Source organism: Sus scrofa, chromosome 14, assembly GCF_000003025.6.
Source record: "Sus scrofa isolate TJ Tabasco breed Duroc chromosome 14, Sscrofa11.1, whole genome shotgun sequence".
Classification (NCBI taxonomy): domain Eukaryota; kingdom Metazoa; phylum Chordata; class Mammalia; order Artiodactyla; family Suidae; genus Sus; species Sus scrofa.
The window spans coordinates 79,286,053-79,298,390 of record NC_010456.5 but is presented as its reverse complement, the minus strand read 5'-3'; the positions used below and the strand labels follow the sequence as shown (position 1 = coordinate 79,298,390).

Sequence of the window (12,338 nt, the reverse complement as noted above, 5' to 3'; positions counted from 1 at the left end):
GGGTAAAGGATCTGGCCTTGCCATAAACTGTGGTGTAGGTTGCAGATGCAGCTTGGATCTGGCATGGCTTTGGCTATGGCATAGGTTGGTGGCTATAGCTCTGATTGACTCCTAGCCTGGGAACCTCCATATGCCGTGGGGGTGGCCCTAAAAAGACAAAAAAAAAATAAAAAATGAATCTCAACAGGAATGTTGCATGTAAAATCTTGTGAGATACAGCTAAACTATCAGAGGTAAATTTATATCCATATGCAAAGGAATTTTAAAATAAAAAGACACTGAAAATGAAAGAGTTAATCCTGCAACTCTAGAAGAAAAGACAAAACAAATTATGAGTGTATATCAAAGTAAGTGAAATGAACAACAAAATAAAGTTTGAAGCAGAAAATAAAAATAAAGAATAAATGACAGTAAACACAAACTTTAAAGCTTTTTATTAAAAAATCAATAAAATAGAAAAATCCATGTTTCCATAGGTGAGAAAGACAAAAGTAAATAAAGGATAGTAGTAAAGGAAAAGAAAGCTGAAGTCTAGATACTCAGGAAATAAAACAATCATTTAAAGGTTTGATGAGAATTATGACAATAAATTTTAAAAATATAAATGAACTAGATAATAGACTAGGAAGTTACAGATTGCTATAATTAAGAAAAGTTGAAGACAAATAAATTAATAACCATCAAAAATTGAATCAATTCTTAAAACTTTTTCTCACCCAACTACAACAAAATAGTTATAGGAAATGTGCCATCCTTCAAGAAACACGTTCGTTTTCTTTGTTTTTCTTTTAAAAAATGATAGATTTATTGAGTGAATACTCACATACCATAAATTTACAAATTTAAAGAGTACAATCCAGTGGTTTTTGATATATTTGCAAGTTGTACAACCATCAATTTCAGAACATTTTCACCACCCCCAAAACACTCTTTATATATTAACTATTATCTCCAATTTTTCCATTTCCCCAGTCCTAAGCAACCATGTGTTTTGTAAATCATTTCAGGTAATAAAAGAGGTGGAAATGTCTTGCTCACTCTCTTAGGTTAGAATAATTTAGATAATATAACCCGATGAGAATAGATCAAGAAAATAAAATTGCATTGATGCAAGCATCCTATAGATAATATTACTCATTGTATATCAACATTGTATTAAGTATATAATGCCAAAGTATATTAAATCATAGGTATATATTTATATATAAGATCAATACATGTGATGTAGATGATTTACCTGCTTATTTACTTATGAAAACTATGCAAGCATAATTCATTATGAAGAAATATTCTACTATATTACCAATGAATATATTAAATATCTAAAATATATTTAGGAGCTAAACAGATAATAGATACTTTCATATATTTATTAAACAAAATCAATATGTATATTAAGAAATTTATATCTATATTAAACCAAGTAAGGATAATTTCATATTTGAAAATCTCTCTATATAAGTTATGAGATAAAAAGAGTAAAGGGAATGGTATGTGGTCATTGTAATAAACACAGAAAAGGAACTTTAATAAAATTTAATATTCATTGCAGATATTAAAATAGGGAATGAGCTTACCAAAATACAAAATAAAGAAATCATCCCTTAATAAAATATTATTTCTCAAAAACCTACTGAAAATAGCTTTCATTGTGGTAAAACTTTAGATAACCTTTAAAGTTAGAAGCAAATTTATGATTCCTGCTATTGATACTTTCATTTAACATGTTCCTGTAGTTCCTAATCAATACAATAAAAGAAGAAAAAGAAACAAAATGTGTAAATATTGGAAAGAAGGAAGGAAAACAGTTTTTATAATTTTTTTCAGCATTAAAAAATTCAAGAGAGTCTACAAAGTATTAGAAATATCAAGATTTTAAAATAGAAGATAAACATAAAAATTAGTAATATTTGTATGTGCTGGCAATGATCAATTCAAAAATAGAATTTAAGAAATATAGTTTCTAAAAGCAACAAAACTTTTAGAATTTGACAGATGAAAGAAATAAATTTTATTGATAGATGTGAAAAATACCTAATAGATGGAGTGATACACTGTGTTTATTCATGAAACTTTGAATCTTCACAATTCTAAAATTTTTTATAAATTTCTATATAAATTACATGCAACTTTAATCAAAACGTCTGAGAGAAAGTAAGTTCCATTAATGCTGGCAAGCAAATGGCAGTTAGAATGATCATGAATGCTTGTGTGAACCTGCCTTCAAATGTCAAGATATACCAGTGTCAACAAATACTGCCTTGGATGGAAGCCTTGAGTTTTCATGGCATGTGACAACATCTTCAAGTGCAGAGGAATCGTAGTGCAGCAAGAATTTAGTATTTTTTAAGATTTGGTAGCACCCACTGTTGCATACTTTCTCGGAGCCATTGAATTAGTGGTGGCTTTCTCAGGGTTGATACCTAACAAAAGCAAACAAAGAGTCATTAATGTGTGAGAAGTAAGAATATAAATTTCATAAATAGGAACAAATTTGTTTTTTTAAAGTCAAAAAATGATTTTAATATAGCATCAAAATACTGTAAACAAGAAAATCTTTCTTTGCATCTTGCTGTAAACTGTTCTACCTCAACTCAGTGTTTTTGTCATTCAGCACTCTCCGCAGAGGAAAGGAAAACAAATTCTGTTATTGGGCTGAAGTGGTTCAGACTCATTTAGAGAGTAAGTAAGTACCCAATTAGAGGTGATGATCAGTGACATCCCAAAAAGTGGTTTAAAACCTATGAGCTCTGACTCTGGTGTCTATATCTAAACTCTGATGGCTGAAATAGAGGTGATCCCACTTTGGGCAAGCCTTATTACTGTATGGGCTTGGAGAAAATTATCATCCCTGACACCAAACTGCTGTGAAACATACCAGCTCTGTATACAAACATTGGAACAATAAAAGTTTCAATCTTTAGGAGGAAATCAGAGGTGGGAGGGCTTTTGATTTGATATTCCAGCCCCATCTATTGAAAATCCACCTCATCAGCAATTATTTTTTGAGTATAGATAGGTTGCAAATTGCTAGGCTTGGGGTATATTTATTGGCCCAGAGAAGACTGGGGGAAAATGCCACATGCATTCATGCAACCACCCTCAGCTGTCTTCCAGGATTATTAAGTACCCAGCACTGTAAACTCCTGCTTGTTTCTTTAAAAATTGTTAAAGCAGAAACACCAACATGTCAATAGTAATAATATCCAAATCACATACTATTCTTTTCAAGAGGCTGGATAGGGCAACATACATCCCCGGATGAAGACAAGACTAATCGTGGAGCTAGTGCTAAGCCTGTGGAGATTTCCCCAGGGAGCTCCGTCATTTTATTACATGTCACAGCTTTGCTCGGTCTCAACATGATTTCTGGAGCAGATTCTCTTTCTTCCATAGGCTCCAAAGGGTAAAGAACTTTCTATAAAATCTACTTGGGGATATGGCTGGCCAGGTTCAGGGATCCATTGCAGAAGCACACAGAGGCCCTCTCTCTGTTTGAGAAGAGTGATTTGACTCATACTAGCAGCTAGACCAGAAATTGGTAATTCATGGTCACTATATGATTTGGGAACTTAAGCAAAATAATACTGGCTGCCAACTGCCACCATGTCATTCCTCCTTACACTTTCGGTCTTCCTTCCTCCCTTTGTCCGCATGGCTTTGACAGGCCTTGGGAACGTGAGCATGCCTCCATGCATTTTTGCATACTCACATTCACACTTGGATATACCGGGACACACATTTAGATGGGAGATCGTCAATACACTTTGCTGCTCTGCTTCTGTACTCCCTGCTTAGCTTGATCAAGACATGCAAATCAAAGGCATAGAAGGCTGTGATATTGCATTACTGACTTTCTCCTACGCAGAGATGGTTCAAGAAGGGTTAACCGTCTTGCTTCCCCACCATTTGTAATACAGAATATTCTCTCAGCTTTAATCATTTTAACCCAGTTCTGAAAATCTGGAGAAATGCATTGCTTTACCCATTCAGATTAGGTACAATTAAACCTCATGATGGCAAGAACATCAGACGGTGCCAAACACAAACTGTTGAGGAATTAGGGTCACACATTGGTTGGTTTGGTCTGAGGTCACCAGAAATCAAAATTTTACACTAATAACTGAGCTCTCAGGTAGAAAGAGTGATGGAGAATAGACTCCATATAAAGCACAATGTTGGCCACAGGATCAAAGATTCCTGGCGTCCTCTGAGTTTCCTCAGGGGGTAGGTGGAACTTGTCCCAGCTCTAAAACTCAAAGGTTGTGATTCCAAGTTGGTTCTGTCCTGCTAGCCAAGGTGGGAAATATGTTCACTGACGTGTCATTGAATTGACCTGGTCAGAAATTAAAATGTTTTTTCTATCCTTGATTCTTCCAAGTTACACTGCAGTCCATGCTTCTGAGAGAGCAAGATGGACGACAAAGTGCTGTTAAATAACTTGCTGGCAATGTATAGAAATGAAAAGATTGTCAGCAAAAACTTCCGTGAAGGTTGCAGGGACTGGTGAGGGAAATTGTTTTCTGAAGTACAGTTGTCACTCTGTGTTAATAACTGCATCTGACCTTTTCCTGACAAAGGCTTTTTGCTGGGTTCCACGCTGAGTGGCCAGAATGATTTAAAATGTAGACCCTGACAACAGGGGACTGTCCATTTGAGTGAGCAAAGCACTGCACTTTGTTTTCTCCAAAGCCTTTGCCTGTCATGGAAGCTCTGCAGAAGGCAAGAAAGAAGGGTGAAAAATCACCCCAGGGCCACTCCGTAGAACATGTTATGCTCATAACTAAAGCACCTTATGCTTACTACAAGTACTTTTTAAAATATCAACTATGGCCCCATTTCTTCTCTTGCCTCAGGGAGAAGTAACTAAAAATAACTAATAAATATTTGTGAATTCCTTTCTACCACTAAGCCTGGCCTAAACTCCCACTAGAGACTCCACCTTCATTAAAACTCATCTTTCCATTCAACCCCAGCTCTTCAATCAGTGTCTTGGTCCAATTCTTGTTCCTTGTTCCATCTACCAGCTTTCCTGCAGCCTCCTGTGCTTTGATGGCCTGCTATTCCCTGAGCTATTGGCAATAATTATGAGCTCCCTTTGGAGCTTTATGGTATATTACCCTCAGCTGTTATTTCATGACAGTCTTCTCTTTTGCATCTGCTTGAACCTATCCAGCTCGCCTTGTCTTTAGAAGCAATACCAATTCAATAGCAAAATGTTGATTTGGAATGAGAACCTAGAAGTCAAAGACACTGTATTAGGTCCAAGGGCAAAGCAGAGAAGGGTCAACTGGTACTTCTGGTCCAGTGGTGCAGAGGCAGCCAAGGTGGGAGCTGACGGAAGAGGATATTCAAAGCTGAGGAGGTAGCTTTCAAACAGAGGTCAGCAGGAGTGCAGGACTCAAGATCAAGAGAGTTGTAATATGGAGACCCCTTCAATTTATGTATGCTCGAACTGGGGCCAAAGAGGTGATTTACTATTGGCAAGGATCTCCACAGCCAAGATGGTACAATACTAGTAGGAACGGATAATTATTACAAACATTTTATGTACTCTTGCCTTGTGCTAAGAGCTTTACATGCAGTCACTCATGCCATCCATTACCACAACCCAAGAGGCTGGTCCTGTCGTTTTTCTCCAGATTTACTAAGGCTGAAAAGGAACAATTGGGTGACTTTGCCAAGGTCACAGAGTTAGAGAACAGGTGAGCCAGACTGAGTTACCAGGGCTCTGTGACATAGTCTGTGCTACTCTGGCCCTCTATTCTTACTCCAGCTTCCTTCAAAGAAGAAGGAAAAATAAACTAAAAGGAAGTTAAGACTCCTTACCACTGCACATGGTTTCTTGATCTTTGTGGTTCTTGACCTTGCTCTCCTCTGGCACAGGGCTCCAGGTGTCGAAACAGGCATCAATCACAGGATCTTTCACTAAGAGGCCTTGGTTACGTAACTTGTAAAATGGGAGGGTCAGACCAGATAATCTCTGAGGTCCCCTCTGATTCTCACAGTCTACGATTCTCTGATTCCAAACAAAGGTTGCCATCCTCAAAGCCTGTAAATTTTTTCTCCTTTCACAAGCCCTAAAGAGGAAGGAAGGAAAGAGGAATTGATCGCATACTTGTGCAAATTTAAGTAATAGAGAACAGAGATGCTACCCCTGTGAATTCCTGGGTGATATGCATGACTTGGAAAAAGAAGAAAAGTATTTCATGCAATACCATAGGGCACCCTTAGCTCAGCCTTTCTTCCTGAAATAAAAATACAACTGAGTTTTTTAAGTTAGTTGGTTGATATATCACTCTGTTCCCCCTCATCATTCTCTTATGATTCAACAAACATTAGAGAAATTTTTCTGCTTAAATTCCTTCCTGCAACAGAAGTAAATATCTTACTTTTATAAAATACATTTCTTAAAGATAAAATACAGTTCTACAATGCTGTTTCAGATAGATTTGCCATAAGTCAGATACCCTTGTTCAAATAATGGACTATGAACATAATCCATCTTGGAGAGTCAGGAAATACAGAACTTGGTTTCATTAAGGTGCTATGTTATGAGGCCCAGTCACCGACACAATGAATTGTTTTTCAACTGGGCTATGGCTGCCACCATAAGTCTTAGGCTTGAATGAAAAGGCAATTAAGAAAGGAAGTTGGAACAAGAGACTCAAACGAGATACTCTTTTTTTTTTCCAGTGCTAACATAATTAAAATGGTGTTTTACTGCCAGTTGGCTAAAACAAAGTAAAAATGTGCAATTAAGGGCACCAGTGAGACCAACTATATTTCCTGGTGCCATTTGATTCTTACTTTGCTTTCTCGCAGAAGTTTCTTGGAAAGTGTGGTAAACTCTGCATGTGGGCAATGGAAAGGTGGCATATCCCCATTCTCCATTTCACAACCCTTAGCTACTCTATAGAGTGGTTGGCTCTGACAGATATAATGCACTTCCTGCTGCTTTGCACAGGGGCTATTAGCCTGACAGTGTTCAAAACCCATAGTCCAACTTCCTTTCTTATGTAACCATGTAAGAAAGCCTTAGTCTCAGAAAAGCAAAAAATTGCATTGTCATCATGGACTGTATTAGTAATCTACTGCTATGGAACAAAGTGTCCCAAAACTTAGTGGCTTAAAAAATATGGAATTATTCTGTCTCAGTTTTTGAGGGTCAGGAATTTAGATATGGCTTAGCAAGGTCATTGATCTGAGGGTCTCTCAAATGCTGTGATCTAGGTTTAACTAAAGCAGAATCTGTTTCTTAGCTTACTCATTGGTTGTTGTCAGTTGTCAGTGCCTTGAGGGATGTTGGATTGAGGGCCTCAGATCCTTGTTGGCTGGAGGCTACCCTCGATTCTTTGCCACATGGCCTCTCCAATATGGCAGCTTGTTTTGAACAGGCCAATAAGACAGAATCTACTAGCATGACAAGGTCACAATCTTTTTTTTTTTTAATGGCCACATGCATGGCATGCAGAAGTTCCTGGGCCAGGGATTTCACCTGAGCCTCTGCAGTGACCCAGGCTGCTGCAGTCATGTTCTCAACCCACTGTGCTACAGTGGGAACTCCATCTTTTGTAACCTAATCATAGAATTGTTATGACATCACCTTTCCATGTCCTATTGGTTAGAAGGAAGTCACGAAGTCAGTTCAGTCCCCACTCAAGGGGAGAAGATTATACTAGGGTGTGCATACCAGGAAGGTAGGGGTTACTGGAGGTCATCCTAGCAGTCACCTACTACAAGGCTTGACCGATCTTCATACAATAATTAGAGCCCAGGGTGTAACCAATTAGCCCACTCCCCAGTTTTTAGCTCAAGGTCATCATTCTAGGAAGAATATAATAATCGGTTACAGGTGCTTCTTCTCATTTCCACTACTACCCACACATCCATGATCTTCCTCACTACTCCTGGGAAATGGAATCTTTTCCTGTATAGTATTTAAAATTATACCATTTCATTATTTCTCTCAGAATGTATAATAGTAACTCATATTTTAGTTGCTGTTGACACAGATGTGACCTAAGTGTGTAAAACTATTCTGAATCTACCAATAAATCCCTGTGGCAACCTTGAGCAAGTCACCTACCCATTTTGGTCCTAAATCTCCTTACCTAAAAAGCAAGACATTTACTTTAGAAGTTTACTTGAAGCTCCCTTGAGCTTTGTTGTTATGTGGTTTTTATTTGGGCCCATCAAAAGAAGTACTAATGAAAACCTTGCTAGATTTCTTTATGGTCAACATGGCCAGCTGATTGCATCTCGGAGACTGAAAGGAAGAATAGAATAAGTAGGCCACTGGAAGGGAAGCAGCCAAGGCACCTCCAGGGCTTGCAGAAGTAGGTCCATCTCTCTCTGAGGCCCCTCCATATTGAGGTATAGAACCAAAATACTTTATGTTCCTGTATGTGTCATCTGCTGAAACTGATATTTAAATCTATAAGAGAGAGATTCTGATTAGCTCTTCCTGGCTTATCATCCTACCCCTGCAGTCACGGGAAAGAGTTTTATGGTTGCTAGTCCCCCCAGAACCACAAGTGATGGAGGATGAGCATTTCCTGAAAAGAGGTGATGTTGGGTAGATTAAGCAGTTTATATCATTACTTTCAGCCAAAAGGGATGGCAGGGACAATGGACACTTGTGGAAAATAACTTAGAAATGTGTTATCCACAAAACTTTGTGACTTAAAAGACTACGGAATTATTATTTCACAGTTTTTGGGGGACAGGAGTCTGGACATGGCTTGGCTGGGTCTCCAGCCTTATTTAGGAGTCAAGTTAGGGTGAGTCAAATCAGCTTTGATCTAAGTATGCCCTCATTGAGCACTAGTACTTAATAGTAGCTACATCTTTTCCAGGGGAATGTAAGCCCCATGAGGTCAGGAAGCTTTGGTTTACTAATGCCTCTTAAGTGTCTAGAACAGGGCCTTGCTCATAGCTGACTTTCAGTAAATACTTATTGAATGAATATGTTGAATCTACAAGGCTGGCACAAATGCATGCTGGTACATATGAACCATATCTCACAACAGAAGTTAGAGTCTAACGTCAATTTGTAATGGGGAGCTGTGTGTCATAAAAATTACTGCATGGGAATTCCCATTGTGGCACAGTAGGTTAAGGATCCAGTGTTGTCTCTGCAGTGGCTTGGGTCACTGCTGAAGCACAGGTTTAATCCATAATCCAGGAATTTCCACATGTTATGGGTATGACAAAAAAAAAAAATTACTGCATGATGAATATCATGGAGGCTTTGAAACCTCACTGAACTTTGACATTTTATGCAATTTTTCTATGTAATAACGCCAAAATGTTTTTCTTTCAGAAGTTTTTTTTGTTCGGCACCATAAAAATGACTTCTTTGCATTTATTGACTGTGATATATAAAAATGTCTACCTTTAACCCTTTCATGATAGGCCCCAAGAACCAAGGCCTGGGCATAAGCAGGTTCATTTGTCCTATCTTGTCTTTCCTCCAGGATGTACACTTGCACCTATACTGCTACTTTGAACATATGAAGATCCTCAAAGATGTTCACACTATTAGACCTAGTGTGGTTACACTTTGGAAATTATCATAAAAAAATAGTCAGATCCCTACAAGGATGTATATTGCAGTGCTATATTTAATAGAAAAATTCAAAGCTATTAAAATGTAAAATAGAGAAAGGTTAAATAAGCACTTAATGTATATACAATTAAATACTCCACAGCCTTTGAAACTCTTGCTTGTTGGTAATAAAATGTTCCCAGGTCCATTTTACCAGTGGGGAAGCTAAAGATAGATTCAGTTCCTTGCACCGTGTTCAAGTGTCATCTAAACTCCATGCTAGAAAGTTGACCTCTGGTCATTTAGTCCAACTCTAATTTAATGTGAGAGTCTTGCTACCTTCCATCGATGGTGTGATAAGGAGAATAAGGCCCACCTCACCCCAAGGATGCCCAAGTCCCAATCCACAAACCTATAAACATTAACATTACATGGCAAAGAGGAATTAAGGTTGCAAGGTGGGCAGTTTGAGGTTGCTAAGCAGCTGACTTTAAAACAGAGAGATTTTCCTGGATTTATCTAGATGTGCTCAATGTAATTATAAGAGTCCTTAAAAGTGAAAGGGGTAAGTAGAACAGAGTCAGAGGGAGAGGTGACTCGGGAAGAATAGTCAGATGACAGGCAACACTGCTGGCTTTGAAGCTGGAGGAAAGGGGCCACATGCCAAGGAGGGCAGGCAGCCTGTAGATGCTAAAAGAGGCAAGGGGACAGATTTTACATTAGAGCCTCCTGGGCAATTCTCTCCTGCTACACTGTGACCTTAACCCAGTGAGACCCACTTTAGATTTCTGACCTCCAGAACCCTAAGATGATAGATTTAAGTCTCTAGGTTTGTGGTCACTGGTTAGAGCCACCAGAAGAAACTAATACAGATGGGTAGCCTGTCACTTCTCAAAACCTCTTGCACATGTCAGATCTTGCAAGGCGATGTGGAAAAATGGACTAAATATTTACTGACCAGGGTATGCCTGAAAGATGGGCTTTAAAAATACATTTCTGATGTCACATTTTAAATCTTAACATGAAATCACATTCCAATTCATTGGAATTATGTATCAGATTTTAGCATTTGGTCTTGCAATTATATGCTACTTTTGGCTCTCTTGGTTTGGATTAACTCTCAAACGTGGTGGTCCATAGTGCCTTGAATTCCTCTGCTTTCTAAAATTCTTAGATCTAGTGAGTAATTAAAATTTCTCTGTATAAGTGAATAGACTGTACTAACGGATGAAGTTAAAGACCTACTCAAAGGCTTATTCATAACCTGTAGCATGAGGTTCTCAGTAGGGATTTAGTAAAGAATGTTTTCCTCTCACACAGTTTACCAGCCTCGAATTGTAAGAGAGGAAATCAAGGAGTCATCAAGTTATATGGCTGCATATTAATCATTAGATTTTATAGTTGGTCACAGTTATTTTATTTATGACCATTTTATGCATCAAATGCAATATGCAGAAGCATATAGACAGTTACATATATTCAGGGGCTTATAACCCAGGAAAAAAGTGGACTTGATTTCTCTGTGTGCCCTTTGTTTACTTGCATGAACCAAAAAATGCATTTCTAATTATGTCAGGACATGGCCCGAAGATGTGACTGTGGTGAAAAGATGACAAATTAACCAGCAAGAATGGAAGGCCACCTGGAGTTTTTGAGAGCAATCTTAGAGTTTGGAGAATTCATAAACCAAGTAAACCTTCTGACATAACTATAAAATGTGGTATAAACCCTAGAAAAAAATGGCCATCTTGAAAGGGTAACAGCACTTTTATGAGAATTCCAGCCGCACCATGGCAACATCAACCCGTCAAAGCAAATGAAGGGTAGTAAAAGTAAAATTAAACATGATGAAGGGGACACCAGCTTGCTAACAGCTTTCCAAGCAGTAAAGCTTTCAAATGTTATCTCTTCATTGGTCTGTTCAATCACACATGCCTGCTACCAAGCTTTATCATATTATGTATCTTTCTCATCACTGCAGCCTGCCACGGGTTTGATGGACTTGTCTGTATATTCACAAAGGAGGGAAGAAGCTCTCTCTTCCCTTCCCCCTACTGCTGCCCCCTCCTTGTGAGCCCTCATCTCTCTCCTGTAATTCTTCTCTCCCTCTGTCCTCTCTTGCCCTTGTTCTGGTGTCCAACGCAAGTCTCTCCGGCATAACAAAAGTTGCCATGCAGCTCTGAGCTTTGGGGACTAAATATAGATCAAAGCCCCATCCTACCCTCCATTATCCAAAAGACAGATCCCATCATGCCTCTGACTTTGTCCTCTCTTTGCTTCTAAAAATCAGCATCCTTCTTTCCTCATGGTTCTTTTTCCTCCCAACTAATCCCTCTTCCCTACCCCTCTTTGACCTCCTGCCGGGGGAAAATTGTGAAGGCATTTTCATGTGTTAACTAACAGAATAGCTAATCCCCTGGACTGAATGCCTTTGCCCTGGTTTCAGGGACCCAGAAATCTTAAGGTTACATTTATTCTCCGACCTACTCAACCACCAGGGAGTCAGGACAAATTCTGGCCTTTTCAGTGCTTTAAACTTCTTCCCGACTTTTATTTCCCAGTTCTAAACAAATAAGGTTCCCATTCATTGTGTGTGGAGTGTTTGCAGTGCCAAATACCTAAGTCTGTAGACCATATGAGTTATTCAACTGTATGGGAAGGAAAAAGAAAAACAAATGACTAATCAGCCAACTGTAGGCTTCCCATAGCCCACACAGTGATGAGGAGATTCAGGGGGGGAAAAAAGCTGGGATACCATGCTGTGGTGCTTACAAATAGTCAGTAGGGG

The 12,338-nt window shown here is 38.5% G+C and overlaps 1 long non-coding RNA gene across 1 annotated transcript in view; it reads right to left on the bottom strand.

The window, feature by feature from the left end:
• The window catches only part of LOC106506047, a 131,155-nt gene continuing 119,241 nt past the window's right edge, over positions 425-12,338 (bottom strand). Inside the window, exons 6-7 of the long non-coding RNA XR_002338517.1 lie at positions 5,830-6,080; positions 425-2,423 (exon numbers count right to left, since the gene is read on the bottom strand). This is a non-coding gene — a long non-coding RNA (uncharacterized LOC106506047). The remainder of the gene's footprint in view (positions 2,424-5,829; positions 6,081-12,338) is intronic.